An 11317-nucleotide genomic window follows, 5' to 3' on the forward strand; every position below is an offset into this window, starting at 1 on the left:
TATGGGAGCCATCCAGCTGCTGAGCCTCCTGCCACCAGGCACCAAAAAGCTCAATTTCTAAGGCCCTGTCATAATTTCATGTGTGTGGAAAATAATTATCCGAAAAATGCAAGGAACAAAGGGAATTTTTTTTTCCCTTTTAATCCCCTTGCATCTCAGTTTTGCATCTGTAAAATGACAACAATATACTGCTGCTCATAAAAGTGAAGATGTGTGTTGTGTTTCTCATGAATCATGCAAGTGCTGTGTGATGTCCCATATTCTAGCTAAGAGTACAAGGAAACAAGCAGTGCTATTGTCAGAGCTCAGCCTCAGGAGAGGTGGGAGGGAAAAGGCTGAGAGGTTTTTCCAAGTGAGGATACCTAAGGAAAGCACTGACTAATTGCACTTCCTGCAAATTATTTCCCCCTTTTCACTTAATAACTGGGGGGGAATAACTTGAGGAATGGGGATGTATCAGAGAAGGACAAAATTTATGTTTCCATGCATAGCAGGATGGAATGAAAACATCATACATTAAATAAATGAGAACAAAATGATATCTTTGGTGTTTCTGGACTTCTTGAGCATGAATTAAATGGGACCTGCAGTACCTTTCTTGCTGTCTTCAAGCCCCAGCACTGACATGGATGAAATGGTGTGGTAAAATAGGTGTTAGTGGATTTTCGGGATCTGCTTAATAGAGGAGGTGACCATCATAAATTCTGTTTTTGTAGTGGATTATCCTTTATCTCCTGCTAGTGGCTGCATCCCCACTCATGTCCAAGCCTGTGTTTCAGATTGTGTCTCCAACCAGGCCCCAGTCCTGGGTGTGAGTGGGTTTGTAAGGTGAGGAGGGCTCCTCTCCTCTCCTCTCCTTTGGCAGGCTTGGTCCTGCGCTCTCCAGGCTCCCATTTCACACAATCCTTTTCAGAAGCACAGACTCACTGCCTGTCTGATGCAGGAATATATTATTTCCCTCCTGAGTGTTCTGCTCCCACAATGGAAAGCTGTGGCAGTGTGGGTATCCTTGAGGTGAGGACATTGCCACTGTGCTGATGCAAAGGCCACAGATGAGAGGAGGTGGAATGACTCAATCTTATTAGAAGGTATTAAACCACTTCATCTTTTATCCCTACAAGCACAACCCGAGGACAGCTGTGGGTGGCTGTAACCTCGCTGTCTCATTTTTCTTTGTATTTCTGTTGCTCAATAAACATTAACACGCTGTAGGAGAGTTAGAGATTTTATTTAGCTGGAGCTGTAAAAATGCTTCTTCCCCTCAAATTTCATCTCCTTTTTTTTCCTTTGTTCCACTGATGACTGGCATCATCTGTTCATCTCCTGGAGGGTTTTGAACTCTGCTATTATGATTGTCTCTTGCTGCCCTTGTTTTCTATGCACAGTTTCTGTATTCCCATTGTCTTAGATTAAATTAGTCCAAATCCCATCCCTAGCCTTAGCAAATTCAAGCCTCAATACGGGTAAGAACATTCCTAATTTTTAAGATGGGAATTGCCTTGCTGGCTTGGGAATTTTGGAAGCTTTTTGCAAAGCAGTGATATTGTTTCTTGCAGGATCTCAGTGGATGTTCTTTCATTTTCTGCTTCTCTCCTCATGTTCTCGTCTGCCCAAGACACACAGCTCGTGTTTTAGCACCTTGGTTTCACAGTTCGTAAAAGCTGGCCTAGCCTTGCAGTTTTCACTTGAACAAATATTTTTTTACATTTACCTAAATTACGATCAGGTCCCAAAACATTGGGGTATTCTAACTATAACAGCAACTGCCTCTTCCAATAAAGATGACTTCTTTACCCACAAACCTCGGAAAATAAATTTGTGTGAAATTAAGATTTGACTCAAAATGTAGGGAGGGAAGGCTTCTGCTTATGGAGATCTTGGAATATTTAATGCAAAAGAAATAATGCTGGTACAAAACAGAAAGATGAGACTTGCTGTTTCAAATTACCCAAATAAAATATGCTTTTTATTTTGTAGAAGCTTGTTTTCCCTTCTTTTACTAAACCACTGAGGCAATTCAGTGAATTTGATCTGCATTTGCAAATCATTTCGGTGGAGAATTAAGTCCTTTTTTTTTGTGAATAAAATATTTGCCTGAAAAATATTTGCTTGGCTCTGGTAACGTGGCATATGGGCCTGTGTAATTCCTCTCCGTGGGATGCGTTTAACCCTGGGTGACAAGCACACTGCCAGTGCTGAATAATCCTCAGTGGAGATTGCAGGGGGAATAACGTGGTCCTGGGATCCCACTTTGGGTCATCCTCACCCTCACCTCCAGCCAAGGAAGATGGATTGCCTCGGGGGCTCCTTCCCAGGTGCAAATATCTCTTGTAGCTGAAAGTTTCTTTTCACACTCTCCAACTGCCAGCCCAAGAAACACACCCACAGGGAGCCCTGTACAGCAGAAATGTTGCTGAACCAGGCTTCTTTTAAAATTCCTCGCTGCCTCCTCATTGCTGATTAGCCTCCTGTGAGAGGGGGGAATGGTGTAACACTTGGTAGTACATTGGAGAAATGATGACCACAGGGTTCTGCATCCCTTCAGAACATTTCTGCTGTGCAATGCTGGGAGCTGGTCTAACTCTTTGCCCTACTGCAGACTATGGTAATATATTAATTTTAATGACTGAAGAAATGAAGGGTACTTGGTTAGCTGAAGTTCTAATACAATATGTAAGACAGAATGAAAAATAAATTAATTTTAAATGGTTTGCAGACATACAAAAGGTTCATTCGCTGCATATAACATGCTCAGTAAAATAATATCCTTTAATGTGCTGAACTCTTCATGCTTTTCATGAAGCTGCATCTAATTGTACTATTCAGAGTTGACTTATTCTGCCACTGCCTTCCTTTGAGAAAAATAGCATTTTAAGACATGACTAGCACTCTAAGTAGTCATTAATTCTTAATTAATTCAGAATGAAAATTAAAATTCTGCACTGTATACATCAAGCTGAATACCATACACAACACATACATTCATTACTCTGGAGAGCACAAATTCAAGGTGATCACAAGTGTGTGTATATCTATATATATGCATACACCTGGATCTGAATACTCAGATATACCTGCATGTCTGTGCCAAACCTATGGTGGGACATTTTGATGTTTGCTTCTGAGGAAAATTCAGCTTTATCAGTCCTGTATGCCTTTGATTTTCCCATCAGAAGTGATTAAATAATGAAATCTGGAAGAGGCTCTTTGGGCATCTGACATACAGCAAGATATGAAGAGGAAAATTGTCTTTGAAGGAAACCATGACTTCACTAAAAGTTGTTTGTTAACATAAGAAAGAGGTAAATTAGTTTAATCCATTTGCAGTGCAATACAATGAGAAATTGCATGAAAACCAAATGGAAATGGCTGTGACAAACTGCCCAGATGGTGGGGATAGCTCCAGAACAGAGGATGTTCAGCAAGGGATGAGCCTCTCTAGAAGGTGAGAATAGAAAAATCATTTTGGGAGCAGGCTGATAGGAAGTTTCAAACCCCTGTGAAGACATGATTGAAAACACTCCTTTTGAAGGTCTGGAACTGAACCCAAAGCCTATTTAGACATTTTAGCGCATGGCAGGTTATACATTCATTTGAAAATCCATCCCCTTGCAGCCTCTGAGCATCAGACTGAGCAGCTGTTTCTTTCTTTCCGTCTTTTCTCTTTTTGCCAGGACCTGGCATTATTTATCCCATGGGCAGCAGTCACTGAAAATAAGTTTCCTGACCCCTTAGAAACTAGAGGAGTGTGGTGTCCTGAAATTTAAAGCTTTTAATGAAGAGCTTAGGAGAGGCATCCAGCCTGTTCAAAGGCCTTTCCACCTATTTATTAGACACAGAACTACACAGAAATCTGTGGCTGTCAGACTGCCAGCCAGAAGACAATACTATTCTTTCTGAGCCCCTGACCAGTTTTTGTTCTGTTCCATCTCTGGAATTGGTTGTTCCTGCCTTTTGCATTCAGTCTCTTAGGAAAAAAAAAGAAAAAAAAAAAAAGACAGCTGAATTTAAAACCATAATATCAGTGCAGCTCTAGCTTCTGTGCTGGTAATCAGGACACAATGTACTGCTGAGGATGCACACTGTATTATGCAACTCATTCAGCCTGTAATTATCCCTGATTCCCCTCCTGTTGTAGCAGAACAGCTCCAGACTCTCTGTGGCCATCCCAGGCTGTGCAGCTCCTGCTGTTTGTTAGCTCTCAGATAACAAACTGTGCTGGGGCTGCTGAGCTGGCCTGCAGGGCCACCTCAAAGGCCTTCAAAATTCAAGTTCATTTATTTTTTTTTAGGGTTCTCATTAACATGTCATATATGTAATGTTCACAGACAGGGAGGAGGATTCCTACTGTAGGGATCTTTTTAATATTCCCAGGTGTTGAGTGCTGGAGTGCTTTAAACCTTTCCACTTGGTTCTTCAGCAGAAGTTGGTCTGGACAGTTGTGCTGCTTGTAATGTTAAATGGTTAAATTTGGGGTTGCTCAGAGGTCAACAGAGACATGGATTAAAGGGGGAAAATGTGTTATATTGACTGAAACTATATACAAACAGCAGGGAAAAGCAGGGGCAGCAGTAGGTTTGGCCAGAACTACTGCCATTTGTTTGACTGGCATCACAACAAACTGGAAGAGGTATACTTCTCTTTTTAAGAAGTATCCAAGTGTTGGGATCAGGCTTTGGGCAGAATTGCTGGTCATGGAAGATGAGGAGAAATTATTTACCTGCTTTTGTGTCTTGGACACAACTCATGCCTTTGGCAGCATTGGGCTAAACTCTAATGCAACCTTATCCAAAATTTCAGGAATTCCTTGAAACAAAGCTTCATTGATTTCCCACAGCTTCTTGACCTGAATTTCATTCAAATAGAGCCACTGAATTGCAACAACTGATACTTGATTAATATTGGAGAAGTGAGTTTGTCCCTTCACCACTCAGACCCTGAATGTCAGTAAGATTACTATCAAATTGTAGCCTTGTTAGGATTTCTAAAATGAATGAGATGGGATAAGACCACCTATACTTAATGTATTGGTTTGCATATTTACAAGAAGAAAGTGGTAATGGAAGTCTGAATTATTGCTACATTTTCTTTAAAAAACTATTTCGTATAGAAACCAGACCTGCCAAGAATGCCTACTTATGAACCCAGCAAGGACACCCCTCCACATGCTTCTCCTGTGGGTATAATTATGGTATTTGCCTTTTAAATCTCTACATGTTCTAGCACGATGATGACTGGAATAATAATAATTGAAAAATCTCACGTTACCTAGCAATGATGCAGTTTATGCCTTACCAGTGCCTTCTTAGGTTATGCCTAATAAAAGATGACAAGACTTGCTTAAAGTCTTAATCCTGCAGCAACACTATAATCTGCTCAGGTGAGCTGTATTTTCCTTTTTGCACAGATAAATAGCAGAAAAATTGGATCATTTGGAGAAACTTTGAAGAAATGTTGTGAAACAATTACTGTGTACAGTTTTTCTTTTGTCCTTCATGCCTGACCCAGCTTCAGAAAGCGCCTCTTCACTGAGGAATTTTGAGTTATTGTAATTGGGGCTGATTTCTCTTTGAAGAGAGAGCTCATCTTTTTCTTCTCTGTGACAAGAGGGAGGTGCACATCGGAGACCAGTGGACCAGGTGGGGCTTCCGTGGGGATGTTAGACCAAGGCAAGCATGAGGGCCAAGATATTTTTGCATTTTCATCCCCATTCCTTGTTATTTAGGTGGCCAAACCTTGTGGGAAAGGACTGCCTCTGTCATCTGCATGTACCAATGCCAAATGAAAATGCAGCAGCAGCCAGAGCTTTGCCAATGACAGTCACTTATTTAGTTATTTGTCCAACACAGGACATGCCACCTGCCTCTCTCTCCTCCAAAAGCCATTGGACTGGCTGGAAAGCATGAATGACTGTGGGGAAACCACAGAGGCTGTTTGTGTCTGTGCTCAGTCACTGATTGCATCATTCTTTAATTTAAAGCTATGGGCAGTAACTTCACGTGCCAGCAATGTGATTTAGTCACTGTGCAGCACCAGGTCCCCTTATTTGGCCCCAGAACTAAAGATGTAATTTTAGAGAAGAGTATGAAAGGTCAATTAATTTTCCCAAACCTTAATCTTGAAATATCTGTGTTTATTTGACCTCCCAGTTCAGTCACAATTGGCGTGGATTCAACCTCCAGCTAAATGAATGCTGCCTATTGATTTCACACAGACCAACACCAGTTCAGGGATATTCAAAAGGCATTCCTTCAGCTTTCTGAACCTTATAAATTGAAGTATTGTAAGGCTGCCAGGGGTGGGTTACCTGGACAAGATATTGCAAGTGAAAACCCTTTGTGTGGATGTTTCTTGACAAATAATATTTTTCACATGGTGAGGTGCAGATCCTGGGTTAGGGGGTCTGCTGACTGGGGCAGTCTGGGCCATCAGTTGATATCTTTGTCTCAATTTTCATTTCTGTGTCTGTCGGAGCAAAACTGGTTTAAAAGATTTTGGATAATACTTAAATGTTGAAAAGATTCAAAATAGTTTCAGTCTTGTGATGGGAAAAACCCCAGGTTTTCCCATTTAAAAAATATAAATGAGACTTTTATCCTTGAGTTTTCCTTATGGAAAATATGTTGATTTCCTGGCATGCTTCTCCATCCTAGCACAGTCCTTGCATTGCATCATCATAATTTCTGGGAAGGGGCTGCATTTCAATGGCAAAAAGATGAACAAAGCATTTAGGGTGCTCTGAGCTGTCCATGTCCTTGTGTCTGGTGAGAAGAGATGGCTCATTAGAGATTAATGAGCGGTGTTAGGGCCAGGTGTAGCAACTGAGAACGGGATACAACACACCTGCAACCTGGGATCTCTCTTGTACTGTAGCTACTTAATTCACTGGGGTTTCTAAATGTGATGTTACAGCAGCAGCTACATACTTGGCCTATTTAATCTTGTATTTTTAGTTTAATTCTCCCTTCTTGAACACAGCTATAAAAATCTACTTATTCTTTCTCTCAGTTTCAATACTTAGCTTTAACTTTTAATCTGTTTTCCAATGACTCACTTGTGAATTGGAAGGACATGTTACTCTGTGCCTTTATTTCATTCCTTTGGTGAATTTTGAAACTTTATAGGAATTACATTTTGTCCTTCTAATAATTACAGGTTAGTTTCCTCTTGTTTTTAATCTACCATGCTGACTTGGTCAGCCAATCTTTACATCTATTACTGCATCTATTTTTCATCAATTTGTCCTGAATATAAGATGCTTTACTTAATTATCCTTCTTCTAGTTCAGGTTTTCTCATCTACATAATGAAAACAAGCTGACCAGCTGATGGGAGATAGTTCCCTTCACAACTTCAGCACAATTTTTTATTATTGTCCTTTCAGTACCTGCAAGACTATTTCTAGGAGTGTGAAGTCCTTCAAAAATTGCCCTATATCTTATTGATTGATTGATTGTATTGATATTCATACATCTCATGTATCTATTACATAGCAACACAGACATACTGGCCATTAAACACCCGCAGACAACATCCTGACACTGTCTAGCTCACAAAATGGCTGAAAACTCCATATCCAGGCAAATTTCAGCACCATTTTCCACTATGTTCAGTAGGTCTGCTTGAATTTTTTTTCTTTTTTTCCCCCCTCTTTTTTATTAAAAGCTTCTGAGGTCTTTTAATCACTTACTCCGTTTGATTGGGTTTTTTCATATCTTATAATAAAACACATGCTCACCCTTAGAACTGCGTATCTCAAAGGAAGGCTTAAAATTAAATTATTAAATTGATAAGGCACTTATTGAACAGTATATTTGCCAAATGCTACAAGATTATTAGGCAAAGCTTAATGATGTTTGTTGGCCAAGTTTGTTGTGCTGCAGGAGCTCAGTAAAGTTTTCATCAGTTTAATTTAATATATGGTAACCAGCCACTGTTTTGTTTGCCTGGAGCTGCTGTGTTTTGTGCAGCTCAGGGGCCAGGGAGGGCTGTGAGTGTGGGACCAGTTTGGTGCTTTAGTGAGCACTGGAGCTGTTCAGAGATGTCAGTGAACTCCTCTCTGTGATGCAGGGTAGGCTGGTCAGCGTGGACAGGGGAGGGTCAGCTCCTGAATATGATATTACAGTGCAGAAGGCCCTGTGAAAATGGTACCTTTTTGACATAGCTCCACTGTGGAGAAAGAGACTCTGGTCTTTATGTTTTTGGAAAAGCCACATAAGAGCCAGGATCTGCTGGGAGTTATGTGCCAGCTGTCTCATTTGGGGAGAAACACGATTTTAGGAAAAAAGGAAAACATTAGAACACCTAATTAAACACCTGCCAAGTAATGCAAGATCTGCTTGTTTCTGTTATGAGCAATAGGATCTTGTAGGCTTTGAACGTTGTTCTCTGAGCATTCACATGGAGTGTGTTTAAATTTGAAATGTGGTCTGGCAGAACAAACTGGAGGGTGTGATTTTTATAGACTGGGTTTGGGACACAAAGTGGTGTTTTCCAAACACTAAAGCAATTCACAAGCCTTGGTCTCACTGTAGAGGATGATTTAAGCAAATGAACTCCTTAATATGTTGACTTCTATACAAAATGTGACTTCTAATTGCTTGAGGGCCATATCGGCAAAGGAATTCAGATGTTTATTACAATTTTAAAGAATACATAACTAAGCAGGATGCCTGCTTCTGATGATTTTGAGTAATTTTATTCTAAATTATTCTTGCTGTTCTCCTTAGATTTTATGCTACCTACTAAACAATTTAACTGTTTTGGCTAAACTTCTCCCCAGTGTAAGGGCACTTACTTAATGTACTTGTTCCCAAGAAAGACCTTGCATTTTGTTCTTCATTTCCAGAACAGGAAAAAACCCCAAAACAACCCTTAGATTGTCTCTTTGGAGCTCCCTACCTTTTTAATCTGTGCATTTTAAGATTCACAGAGAGTATTAGATATTTAAAAGTCCTCATTATTCTGTGTTTGTCAGCTTTGAACTGTCTTTGCTATTAGCTTCTAAATGATCTAAGTCTTTCTATAACTGAATGGAGTGTTCCTCATTTACTGTTCCCCAGACTTTAAAACTATCAATTTATAAGCACTTCTTAATTTGCTTCTAGTTACAATGCTTTTTGTATTCTGGGCCAGCATTCTCCTTCTCTTCTGCCCTTGTGGTACTGCAGGTATTTACTATTGAACTTGAATTGGTGTTTTATTTAAAAGAGCAAACAAACCTTTTTTTGATTAAGAGAACCTGTGCAATCATCATTATATCATAGTACAATGAAGTCCATGACTGTTTCAGGCATTAATCTTTCTGCCACCCTCTGCTTCCAAACTCCTCCAGGTTCCTGGGGGCGTCTGCTTGTCAGCAATGCAACCCTGAGTGCAGGAATGTTGTTGCAGATCACTTGTTTACCAAAACTTACCCTAAAATCCCTTTCACCAAGCTGCCAAGCCCCTGCCATCACCTGGCTCATCTCCCTTTGTAAATTATGCTGTTGTCAGGGCAGTGTGGGAGGGAGCAAGAAAAGGTGTGCAGAAAGAACTTTCTCTCTCTGACGTCCTGCACTCCTTCCTGTGCCTTCACAAGAATTAATCTGGGGAGGAAAACTCTCTGTAGGTTGACAAATTTGCACTGCACCACAATGAACAATAATTTATTTCATTTTTTTTTCATCCCTGGCTGGGTCTTCTTGCTGAAAGATGAGATCTTGGATAGAGAAGTCAAAAGGCAAAGCTGACAGCTCTTCAACTGCTAAATTGATAGGTGATTGTGTCTATTTTATCAGCAATTGTATCTATTACAGCAGAAAGTGTTTCCATGGTTTTCCTTCTTTCAATTAGCACAATTTTTTCTAAAATTTTTCTAATAAGCTCCCAACAATGAGGAAAATTGTGTGATAATTAGGTGTAAATGCTACATTGCATCCTGGTTCGTATCAGTTTAAAGTTAATATGCCAGCAGAGAAAAAATTCCTAGCAACTTCTTTTTTTCAAAACAACGCTAAAAATTTAATATTGTACCTGTTAGTGATCTTTTTTTATTCTCCCTTCCCCCTTCTCCAGATAGCCCTGGAACAATTTATCTGTAGGAAAGACACATATTGTATGAAACTGTGAGTAGTGATGCTGCCCACCACTCCTGAGTAATTTGTTGACAACCCTCTGATTAAAGTTTCTTCCTTCCTCCCTTTCAGCCCAATTTAAATCAAAATACTTGTAGAAACAATTTCTGTGAGAAAAATGGAAAAGTTCCTAGGGTAGCTGAAGTCCCACAGCCTTCTCCATTAAAGTTCCTGGGTGTTTGTTGCGTTTATGTTTTATTTATCATGCTCCTGAGGTGTATCATGAATAGCATTTGTAAGGCATTCCCACTAGATAATGTGAGCATTGTGAAGAAGTAATATCCCAAATAAGACCAAGAAATCTGTCATGACAAGTTCACCATCACAGTTGTACACAATATAATACTGTCAAATTAGGCATTTCCTTCACTTATGGCAGAGATGCTCAGGGTATCAGCAGAGCTCCATGGGTGGACTCAGGAGAGCTGTGCTTCCAGCTTTGCTTTGACCTTGGGTCAATCACTTCACCTCTCTGTGCCTTCATTTTCACCCCCATCTCTCTCTGCTTTGATATTTGCTGAAGGATTTGGTGCTGGGGCCATCTGCTCGTTCCTGCAGCCTGGTGTGGTCCTGCTCCCTCCGGCGCCTGCAGGGACCTCTTGGCACAGTGCTGATGGAGCCAGTGCCGAGTCACACTCTCCCTTTCCTGGGCCTGCAGGAGTGTTAATAACCTGCATTCATCCATGTGCCAGCATCCTTAGGTGCAAACTGCAGTGCCCTGACCACTGTTACCCCCTCCAGGCCAGGGTGCCCAAAACAGAAATGCAGTGGCTCCGTGGCAAGCAAACCTCATGCCTTTCAGAGGAGTCTGTCCTGCCTGGGAGCAGAGATTTATCTCCTTGAAAGCATCACATTTATTTTTAAATGTAAAAAATAATAATGTAAAGCTTCAAAAGGGCAGTAGGAGAGGTCTGGGTGTAAGTGGTGAAAGCAAACCTGCTGGTAGCTCAGTGTTTGCTGGCTGGAGCAGATGTTTGCCCAGGCTGTGGCTGCCCTGAGGCCAATGCTGCAGAATGGCCATTGAGGGACCTGCCCTCCTGCTCTCCATGGAGCCAGATGATGGGAGAAAGGCTGAAGAAGTGCAAGCCAGCAAGAGAAATAAAGATTCCTCGTGATTTTGGTGGTCCAGCTTCCCTCTGTCTGACCAGTGAGCCATGAAGGAGCAGGTTCCCCTTTGCTGGCTCCTTTCTCATCCTCTGGGAG

Source organism: Zonotrichia albicollis, chromosome 9 (assembly GCF_047830755.1).
Source record: "Zonotrichia albicollis isolate bZonAlb1 chromosome 9, bZonAlb1.hap1, whole genome shotgun sequence".
NCBI lineage: Eukaryota > Metazoa > Chordata > Aves > Passeriformes > Passerellidae > Zonotrichia > Zonotrichia albicollis.